Genomic DNA, 12,193 nt, shown 5'->3' with positions numbered 1-12,193 from the left:
AGCGATGGAACGTTCCAGGATTTGTAGATCAAAATAAGATGTTACAAACCTAATTATTACTATTTTTTTTATATTTTTGAATTTGAATATTTCTGAAGAAATTGAGTTTATTCGCATTCTCGCACTGATTTAGGACAAGAAGAATATGAAAAAAGGTAAACTTAAGTCCGAAGTCCAAAAAAGATGCTCGAAAGCTTGTTCACAAACGAGACGTCCCTCCTCATTCACATTCACAGCCACTTCGAATCTGTGGTCGACGAGGAAGAGAAGTTTGCATCGTCGACACTGGCGAACTTTGCACGAAGCATCCTGGATCTCTGAAATGCACGAAGCATCCTGGAATGCACGAAGCATCCTGGATCTCTGAAAAAGAGGTCAATGTTAGTTCTTTAGATCCTGTTCGACCTTCATCTTCCTTGTCAGTATTTTCTCATTGCCATCATCTGACCGAAAAGGATAGGTGTGATCTCCTTGGGAAAACGACAGTATGCAGTTTTGAAGAATTAGGACTGTTAATTAAGCAATCTTATGGGGTTAAAATATGATTACCATCCTACCATTTTCTAATACGTACCGGTATTTGACTTATTGGCGAAAAACACTACAAATATATTCAGAATAAAAGCATTTTGTAATAAAAGTTCTCCCATTAAAAATAGTGTTTTATTATAATAACTCCCAAAATAAGCTAGATTGGTGAAAAACAAAAATACAAAGGTGTTATGTAACGAACGGGGGAAGGGTTCAGCCTTGCGTTACGAAATGTGACAAGGGGAACGGAGGGGGTAAAAATTGGTCAAAAATAGCGTTATGTAATATGTGGACGGTCCCTTAAGACTAAACATTGGGTGTATTGATAGGTAGCCAAGCAGGTCCGTAGCCAGCCCAAAAATATGAGGGGGGCCACGAAAACTACGGATTTGACATCGGTCATTGTGGATTATTTTTACTTGTCTCGTGATCCCCTTTATAATGCCCCCGTTCCTTAGGTGATGGGGGCTAAATGTAAACGTAAACGCGGTTTTAAGTTTCACCATTGAGCCCAGCGACCCCGAAAACTATGGATTTGACATTAATATCGGTCATTTTCGATTAGTTTTACATGTCTCAGAATTCCCCCCCTCTGGTGACCCAAGGCCCGCATACAACGGTGGATGAATTTGACTCATCGCTAATGGTAGTGTCACCATTGATATCAGCAACCGCGAAAACTATGAATTTGACACTAATATCGGTCATTTTGGATTACTTTTACGTTTCGGTATCCCCCCTCCCCGTTGACTCACGGCCCGCAGCTGAATAGAGAGAATTTGGAAGTTAATGCGATCGGAGTTTCACCATTGATCTCAGCGACCGCGAAAGCTATGAAATCGACACTGATATCGGTAATTTTCTAGTACTTTTACATGTCCCGGTAGACGCCCCCCAGAGACCCCCTGGTTCGAATTTTGTCAAAAACGCTTTGCCTTGGTGTGGGACCTGGACCAAGGTATCTTTGATCAAAATTTGGTAACTCTCGGCCGTCAACTTGTCTGGTCACCAGGCTGGTCCCGGTAAACGTCCCCCTGAGATCCCCTAGTTCGAAATTAGAATAAAAGCTCTTAGTCTTGATGTGGGGCCCTAGACCAAGCTACTCGTGACCAAATTTTGAAAAGTTTCGGTCCACTCGTCTGGTCCCCTTTGACGCGGATACTTTTCCACTCGGACCTATTTTACGTGGGGCACTTTCGACTCGAACCCTATTGACGCGGGGCCATTTTGACCAGGGCTTCTTTGACGTGGGCTTTCTTGTCATTGAGTACGGGTTCTTTTGACCAGGAACTATTTTAATTTGGACCCTTTTGACTCAGGTCCTTTGGTCGCCGAGCCCTTTTAACACGAGCCGTTTAGACGCGGGGCCGTTTTTGACTCGGGCAGTTTTATCGTGGGCACTTTTAACTCGGGCATTTCGGTCCTCGCCCTTTTGTCCGTGCTCTTCTGACATAGAATATTCAGCAGCTGAAATGCGTGGGGGCATGGGGAAGGTATGAGTAAATAGATGATCATCGATACATAGCGCAGTAAAATTTGTTACGCAACTGGTCATATCTCTCTATCTCTCGTGATTTGCACTCCTGATCTCAGGCTTTTGAGCCGTGGAATTGTATTTACCGGGCCTTTTGTCGCTGGGCCTTTTTGACAGGGACCTTTCTGACGCAGGGCTTCTTTGATTCGGCCTCTTTTGACGCGGGGCCTTTTTCACTTGGGGCTTTTTGTCGCGGGGCCCTTTGAGTAGGGCCATTTTGACACGGAACCGTCTTAAGTCGTGCCCTTTTGAGGTGTCATTTTTTACCCGGGCATTTTTGAGATAGAGCCTTTTTGTCGCGTCGAACTTTTGATTCGGGCACTTTTGACATTGGGTCTCTTTCGACTCGAACCCTTTTGTCGCCTGTCCCTTTTTACTCTGGCATTTCTGTCTTTGCCCGTTTGTCCGTGTCCTTCAGACAGATATATATTCAGCAGCTAAAATGTGGGGGGCAGGGATGAGTAAATGGATGATGAACGATCAGGCGCGGAATTCTATTTATCGGGCCCTTTTGACGCGGGGCTCTTTTGACTCGGCTCCTCTTAACGATGGGCCTTTTAACTTGGGTCTTTTTTACGCAGGGCCGTTTGACCCTGGCCGTTTTGGTGCGGAGTTTTCTTTGACCTGGCATTTTTTTGACATAGGACCCTTTCGACTCGAGCACTTTTGTCGTGGGGCCTTTTTGACCAGGTCCGTCTTGACTCGGGCCTTTCCATTCTCGCCCTTTTGTCGGGCCATTCTGATATTTAACCACATAACACAGAAGCTGAAATGTGTGGGACAGGTGGCGGGTAAGAGTAAATCGATTATTCAGCGCGCAGCAAAATTAGTTACGCCACTGGTCATATCTCTTTCTTTCTCCTGATTTCCACTCTTGATTTCAGGATTTTTAGCCGTGGAATTGTATTTACCGGGCCCTTTTGACGCGTGACCGTTTTGACCAGTGCCGTTTCAAGGCAGGGTCCTTTTTGACCTAGGCTTTTTGACATAGGGCCCTTTTGACTCAGGCTCTCTTCCCGCGACGATCTTTTGACCCGATCCCTTTTGACGAGGGAAACCTTTTGACGAGTTTCGACTCGGCACTTTTGTTGCGGGCCACTTTTGAACTTGCTCTTTTGACGCGGGGTCTTTCTGACGGGCCATTTTCACATGGAATCATATATATAAATATAACGCAGCAGCTGAAATGCGTGTGACAGGGCGGGTATGAGTAAATCGATGATCCAGGGCGCAGTAAAATTACGCCACTTTTCATTACTTACGCCACTTTTCATATCTCCTCCCTTCTCTCTACATTATATCTGGAGATGAATGTTCTGACTAATAGGCTACAGTGGCGATTTTAAAAAGTAAGAGGATATACGTTATCAATGATAAATCTTATGACTTTTAATATATATAGGGCAATAAATCGAAAAACTAAATATCGTTCTTTTACCTCACCCCCTTCCCGTTGGAAAAAATCCTGCAGGCGTTAGTGGTTATCATGTAGCTTAATTACTTTATTATATTGTGCTATACATAGAATAAATACTGCTGTGTTTTATATAATAATAAGAATCTTATTTACATTTATTGCGGCCCTTGCTTGACGACAGCGAAACATATTCACGTTCAACTTAATCAGTTTCCATTCTCAAATGAGAACAGTGAGGCGAATCAAGTAATTCACTAACTCATTTAGGACTCGGAAAAGTGTCCTGGGAAAATGTCACAGAAAATTCCTGAAGAGTGAAAAGCACTAGTAGCAGCTGTTAGCAGTTATTAACTTCACATATAGAACAATAAATTGAAAAACTGAAAATACGAATCTTTTCAGAGATGACAGTTCGCTGGTGGTTCAAATCTATGCCTTTACTCCCTATCCTACGTTATTTCCCTAGTCAAAATAAAAACTCTTCAAAATTAATCACAATTTCTTATGCAACCATCCCTTCCTCGGAGTACTGCGCTGTCACATACCCGTCACGGCGATGTAAAGGCACGTTTGGCGACGAGGATACAAGACAAAACCAAAATCGAAAATAATAATGTTGAATCAGGACTTCAATTTCTACTGACTTTCAGGAAGTAAATGTGAGAAAAGCGTCCTTGCACTGCCTCCAAACAGGTGACATAGTTGCACGTATCTATAAAGAAAAGTGGTACATTGGAATTCTTAAGATGTGAGTGTCAAACATGATGACGTGAAATTGCTTTTTTACGAACCCCAGGACCACGAACTTCATTCAAAATTTCAAGAGACGACAAGACATGTGTACCTTTCAAGAATATTTACGAAAGCTTACACCTAATGAGCTTACAACACCAACGGGTCGGTGTCATACTCCGCAGTTGTGTGATCAAAAAACCAAACTTTTTGTGGAACAAACTGTTTAAGTGGTACGTAAGAGCCAGTATTGTTCTTGTATGATGTGCTTAACCGCTCTATGCATTATTAATCCATAGCCAACCGATCCAATCCAATCCGATTTATGATGGATATACAGTAAACTTTCGTTTAACCGTACTTCTGCCTATGCTTATTTATACGTATAACTTTGTGTTCATAATAAAGGTGCTTATAGTCTAATCTGAAACTCCTAATTTTCGGTGTAGAATAACATCATGTAGACCTGTTATGAGGAGGAATTGTATATTTTTATCAGGTCCCCCACCAGAAATATAAAAATGTGAAATATTTTCCCTTTTTCCATTTTTCTGAATTTTTAATAATTTCTAGAAAAAAAACAGGACACGTCTAAGGGTTGGAACTTGGTGAGTGATAAGAACCAAATCAGATATCTTTATTCAGTGAAGCTCAACTTCCTGGCCCCTTTCCTTCTTAAAAAATAGGTGCCAAAGTTGGGTTTTTTAACGTCAATCACCTACTTTTTCAAATTTTAATTTTAAGCATTCATTATTTATGAGTGACAATAACTAACGTACACTCTTAAAGTGTGGAACGTACTGAACATTTTGGTTTTAGTTTCACACCAATAGGGTAATTAGGGGCTGAGTTATTTCAGATTCTGTAACCCCTTACAACACCACAAAATGGCATATCTTCGGAAACAAATATGGCCGCCACTCGAAACCAAAAGCCAATAACATTAAAATCATGCTTATTTTGAACTAATGACATGAAAATATACCTGTACATTAAAAAACAGATTTTTTAGAAATTGTCGAGCAACGATTGGACCTCTTCTGGACCATTTCATATGGATTTACCCTTATATTTTTATTTATGCATACTGCTGTGCCATTATAATATAGAAACTCACATGGAATTGATTTTGTATGTTTTCTCGAAATTCCATTCCTTTTAATTTAACTTCTTCAATGTTTACCATTCCTGGGCAATAATCATTTGTCATTATTGTTTCATGAAAGTTAATATGCAATTTTAGCGTTGTGTAGATGTCTTCCGTACTGTGAACTGCAAAAGAATCTTCCGATATTGCTTTCTAAATTCCTCACGCGTTATTTGTTGTCCATCTAGTTGCCCCTTTATTAGCGTGTTAATAATAGTTAGCAGCACTATGATTGTTTTCTTTTCTCTTCCAGTTTTGGTTTTTGGAATGAATAATGAAAATTATTTGTACTTTTACATTTTTGTTACGTTTTGATTTACTCTAATTTTAAGATTATCATTAATTATTTATTTACTAGCTATTATATATTTTACTTTTTTAAAATGGTTTTGTGATATTTTATCTCTTAAAACAGTATGAACTGCAACTCGCATCCCGTTTCCTGAATGTCAACAGATGTTTAACCTTAGTTTTCTGGGAAATTATTTAGAAATTACTCCAACCCCAGTTGAACGTGTCGACTCGCCCTCTGTTCATTCCATACCCTTACAGGAACAAAATTTTACCTTTATTTATTTATTTTAGTCATCAAGGTCTTCTACTTCCCGTTTAATATTAAATTGTTTTAGTCTTCGAATTTCAAATGTGTCTAATTTTAATTTGTCTTTCATTCAAATATTTAATTTTATAAGAACTTTCATATTGTCTGACACCTAGTGTTATATTTCTTTAAGAAACAAGCTGATACTCCCCACATTTGATTTAATTCTTAATTAATAAAGATTAACTTGGTTCATACTAAACTTGGTCATATTTTTTTTCCATGTACCTCTTTTCTATTTTTAATTTTTGCAGGTTTTTATATGCTATATCTCGCGCTTCTTTCAATGCTTTGCGAGATTCGATCTCTTGGTGTTTCCATGGAATATCCAGTGTATGAGCTAACTTCGTCCTGGCTTCGAAACCGTGCACCAACTAGAATGGACTGTGTTTTGTCCCATCATGTACATGAGAGTTCATCGTGAAAACAATGGTGAGCAACAAATATCCCAAGAATTCAGTTATAGTGTTTCATCAGTTATAGTTATTCAGTTATAGTTATAGTGTTATCATTATTGTGTTTCATCGTGTTCTGCAGCACTGCATTAAGGCGTTCAGCAAATCCAATTTAAAGTGCTAACCAGTATCAGCGCAATTAAGGTGAATTCCAAATATCTCGGCTATCTCTTCAATAATCTTGCCGTTAGAAGATGAAGGTCGATGTGTTAAAATTTGAAATGGGATTCCGTACTTTAAAATAACTTAATCTTAAATGACTTGACTGGTGGATTCTACTGCTAAATTCGTACTGATTTTTCAACAATAAACCGAGTTTCCATGTTTAGGAGAAAACAATATATTTAGACCTGTATATACCCAAAAGGTTCTATTTCGTTCAATTCTAACGTTTCTAGAGGGACATATATAAGATACGTCTAAGGGTGTAGTTCTATTTTCCTGGTTTTCTTTCATATACCTGCCCTGTTACGAAAGAAGATATATTATCATATAAAAACTTTATCTTAGATATGTATACCTTTTTAATGCAGTATTGTATATTTGTAATAAGAATAATGCCTACCATCATATTGCTCTATATGTAGTTGTTTATATACATGTTTCTTCAATGAAAAAGAAATACATAGTAAATATTTAGTCTTATTCGCTAATCTGTCTATCCTAAATAGTTTACCATCCCTAACTTCATATTCTTTTGCCTTTCTTTCGTCAGAACTTGAGCACTCCTCCGGATATTCTAATGCGTAGAAGATTTCACTAGAAATTTTATACTCTCTATGGAGTTTTGAAATATCTATCTCACCTTCCAACGTCAACATGGAGTCATGCTGGTCAAAATTAAAATCGGCCTTTGTAGGTTGCGTTGTATTAAGGCTCAGAATATAGCCTGTCTCAGACGGGACTGAAGTAAGGCTGCGATTCAGGCTACAACTTGAACAGCTCAACTTCCATGCAATTTCTTTTATCCTGAGATGATGTAGAGGTCTCACACGATCCTTAAAACTAAGTAGGTTTTACCAGCAGAGCCTCTCGTGGCCGCTGTATTAAACAGATGAGAAACACTTGAAGAATGTTTTACGTACATGCTAAACAGCTGTCGTAATTGTAAACATTACTTCTTGAGTTGCGCAATATGAGTTCATCTGAAGATGATGATATAGCGATAGCAGTGGTATCAGCTATGTTGGTGGCACAAAAATAAATAAATAAAAAAAAAAAGAGAAAAAACAGAAGTTGCTGGGTCAGGGAGTGGATTCTTCGCCGCAATAACGTACATGAAAGAACTGTATTTTCAATGGTGAATAGTGAAGTTCTTTCAGAAGATCCACGTTCATACAAAAAATTTTACAGAATGAACTATTCGGATTTCCATACACTGCTGGAATTAGTAACTCCGAAAATCCAGAAAAAAGATACAAACATGAGGGAGTCTGTATCAGCTGAAGAAAGGTTTGTAGATACTTGCATGAATCAGGTTAAAGAAATGTAGTCTACTTGGGGGTACAAGGAACAATCAATTTCATGCAGAATTAGTTTGCCTTAAAATAGGCTTGGTACCGTTAAAATTTAAAGCCTTTGGGAATGTTCTAGATCAGTGGTCTGCAGATGAGTATAAGGGGTAAATCATGTTCTGATAGTATTTATATATATATATATATCCTTATTTTCAAATTAGAACATAACTGAAGTATTTTAGGTTAAGCTTCGGACACAATGTTTAGCAAAAGGGGTTCAGCTGTTTTTTTTCTAGGAAATGTTACAATTTCGGTAGTTTCTGGTCACATTAGGCCAGTTTAGGTTAGCTTTGATTATTATTATGTTAGTGTAGAGTCCGGCATAATTTTCGGATTAACTGCTGTATCTCCGGACCAATTTTAGAAAATTTGGCTTGTGTATAGCCCGCTCCCCCCAGTTCTTTGTCACCGGAACTGGGAGAGTCACTACTACTACTTATATCGAGAACAGAACCCAACCAACCCCTGCTGGGCTTCTAACCCGTTCCTACTACTACTACTACTATTGCTACTAACTACCACTACTACTACTACTATTGCTACTAACTACTACTACTACTGATACTGCTACTACTACTATCGCTACTACTACTACTACTTTTACTAAAACTTCCTTACCACAAGATTTACATCTTAAATCATTATAACATGCGATTCCGATTCATTATGAACTAGTATGAATCGTTAGAATCACTATGATTCGTTAAAAATCACTGGGGGGAGCGGGCTATACTCAATCCGAAAATTTACCAGATGAATTGGAGAATATATTTTGGTTTGTGAGGAAGCGTGAGTGAAAGTCAGGTGAGGGGAATAGTTGAAATTAAGAAAATACTTGTAGTTGCTTGTTCTTTTTGATGTAAACGACACGATATGTAAAGGCGGAAGGAATTATTTGGCGGAGAGGTACACTTAGGCCTATTATGATTTATAGGAAAGGCAGTGCGGAAATGGTGAACAGTTTACCGAATCTAACTTAATTTAGTACATTTTGGTACTTTTTTGGATGGCATTTACTATTTCCTCCAAAGCTGTGCAACAGTAATGCTATGCATTTTATTATATATAAAATGTTTTCCCACTACCTTTGTTTATGCGTATACCCATTTTTGGCTAACGCGCCCCTTTATCGCTAGGGCCCCCCTGCTGCGCCCCTACCCCGATTTAGTTAGGTAGCATTTGTGCTTTTTAGTGGCCACCTAGCACAAGTTGCTTAGTGTTTTTAGCACTGGTCTTTATGCCATACGTGGACACTGTATTTCGAACAATAATCACTACCAAGTGAGCCAGTGACAAAATTTAGAATTTTTGTGGAGAAATTAAATAATGTTCCTTTTTCTCAATTTTCATGTGGTTGGGTGATACAGTAGTAATGCCTAAGTTTCGAAAAAATGATAGAATTTTGCTTATTTCTATTATTATTAGGTTAGGTTATGTTAGCTCTAAATCCCCATAAGCATTTCGCCAGCGGGCCGTTGTAGGCCCATCGACGTGCGAATGGCGGGCGGCTGGCGGACGCCGCCTCCGGGCCACCTGCTCGATTACACTAATTACGCCTTCGTCCCGCCGGCGGGGTATCCGCCATGATCCCGCCTTTAGCCGATATCCAGCCGCTGAAATCCCCTCACGTATTTCCCCCATGTACAAGACGTAATCGGATCTACCGCAAACCACAGGGGATTGCTCCCAAAAATTTATCTTCATGCCGCCTTTAATCATCTACTCTCAATTTTGGAAATGTATTGGCACTTAAGCACTGAAACCTTTATACCAATACATGGTTAAAATACAAAGATTTAACACCATTTTTATTCAAGAATTCCATTCCCATCCGGAGATGGGTGGGCTGTACAACGCATTTTTTTTATTTTTTTATTTTTTTACAGGCTAGCCTGAAGGACTAGCAGCCTTTCAGAGGGTTACGCCCTCTTTTAGGAACGAGATTGGCGGTTAACAATGGAATGAGTATGTTGGATGGGCTAAGTGATTTTAATCTTTATTAGCAGCAACATTTACATAAATAAATAATTTTGAAGGTGGAGACTTAAGGAATATTAATCCTTTACATTAGGTGCAGGTATAAACACAAAGGAGAAAAGAATACGGTATATGTTACACAAATAAATCATAACTAAAAAATATCAGTGCTTAGGTATAGCATTTATGATCTGTACAAGTATAGCTATGAGCGTGAGAGATGTGGTGAGGTGCATTCACAGGACAACACATGGGTGATGTTAATTAGATAAATGAGGTTATCTTCAGCCTAGGGGCTGCTCTAGGCAATGATGAAGACGAATGAGGCCCATGTTAGTAAATAATGATAATCACTGTGCTGGAAATGATGGATGAATGAGAGGAAGATGTTCATGAATGACGTAATCTGTAATGATAAGTAAGGCGGGATCTAACGGTGGTAGAGTGTAGTGATATAGCGTGAAGAGAAGCGAAAGTGGAGGATGATAATAACGGTGAGGTGTTGGGTGAAGTGCTAAATATCGCATTGCAGCCTGTAGTAAAGGATGTCGTGATTCGAAGCGTTTGGTGATGAATGTTAGCCGCAGCTTTTCAAGGTAATATTGTAAAGTCGGAAAAGTTATTTTGCAGTATAGATCCTGTGTAGGACTAGGCAGCTTAATGCGGAACGCTGTACGGAAAGCATGGCGTTCTAGTATTAAAAGTTTATTGTAGAACTTAGTTGGGGCAGCTATCCAAGCAGTAAACCCGTATGTAAGGACAGGTCGTAAGAAAACCTTGTAGGTATTTAGGATGGTGTGTGCTTTAAGGCCCCAGGTGGTACCAGTCAATCGTTTCAGGAGGTTGAGTCTATTATAAGCTTTAGTGGTAATGGTTTTCAGGTGTTGCGACCAAGTAAGGTGGTGATCATAGGTAATTCCCAGATATGTGACAGTGTTACTGATTTGAATAGGCACCCCATCAACGTTCAGAGAGAGATTGCGTGGGTTTCGGCGGACTTTGGAAGTTCTTCTAGGTGGTAAGAATACGATGGCTTGTGTTTTGGCTGCGTTAATAGTAAGCCGCCACTGAACGCACCAGGTGTAAAAGCGATCGATAGCTGTTTGTAAAAGAATGTTAAGTTGCTGGATAGTTGTTCCAAGTGCGAGAAGCGCCGTGTCATCCGCATATTGGAAAAGATGGACCTTATCTGGCAGTCGGGGCATATCAGCTACATACAGTAGGTATAGTAAAGGAGACAGGGCTGACCCTTGTGGTACTCCAGAGAACAGAAAGATAGGATGTGACAAACTGCCTCGTACTGAGATATAGGTGATACGATTTGTGATGAAATGGTAAATAAGACGAATGTAGGCGATAGGAAGCTGAAAGTGCAGAAGTTTGTATATGAGCCCATGGTGCCAGACTTTATCGAATGCTTTCTCCAAATCAAACAATACTAAGCAGGAAGGATTGGCTGAATTATAGTGCTGAGTAATGAGGGTTGTGAGACGAAGTAGTTGATTATTGATAGAGAAAGCTGGTCGAAAACCAGCTTGTGTGATTGGAAGTAGGCCGTGATCTGAGATGAAGATGTGTAGTCGTTTAACCAGGATACGTTCCAGGATCTTACTGAATGTGGAAGTGAGTTGAATAGGCCTATAGGATGCAACATTCTGGGGAGGTTTATGTGGTTTAGGAAACATTAGCGTCTTAGATGTTTTCCAAGCTAAAGGAAAGAAGCCAGTGCGCAATATGAATGTATAGATATTCGCAAGAAGAAGTAATAGTGAAAAAGGACATTCCTTGATGTGTCGATACGTCACGTTATCTAGGCCAGGTGCAGTATTTCTTTTATTATGGAGAACTTGAGATATTTCGTGAGTGGTGATTGGGGCGGACACAGCAATATTAGGGGGTAAAACATGAGTAGTATGTGGTTGCAGTTGTGGTGATGAAATATTGAGTCTGTCTGCGGGATGAGGTGCTTTTTCAATTGGCGGTGTGAAAATTTCTTAGAGGTGATCTGCAAAAGCATTCGCCTTATCGCTATCGGTACTAACAGGTGTGTCACCCAATAAAATGGGATAGGGTGTAGTAGAGAATTTGCCACACAGTGCATTGAAGCGAGCCCAGAATTTAGTAGGATGCGATGTTTCAGACAGAGTGTTGCATGTCTTCACCCAGCACCGGAGCTTATAAGCTTTGATGTAATTGTGCACTGTACGTTGTAGTTGTTTGTGATGTCGGAGTGCTTCCGGGTTGCGAGTGTGGAGATAGTCTCGATAGAGCTGACGGGAACG

Source organism: Thermobia domestica, chromosome 4, assembly GCF_964235325.1.
Source record: "Thermobia domestica chromosome 4, izTheDome1.hap1.1, whole genome shotgun sequence".
NCBI lineage: Eukaryota > Metazoa > Arthropoda > Insecta > Zygentoma > Lepismatidae > Thermobia > Thermobia domestica.
The sequence above is the reverse complement of the archived record's forward strand: the minus strand, read 5'-3'. Positions refer to the sequence as shown.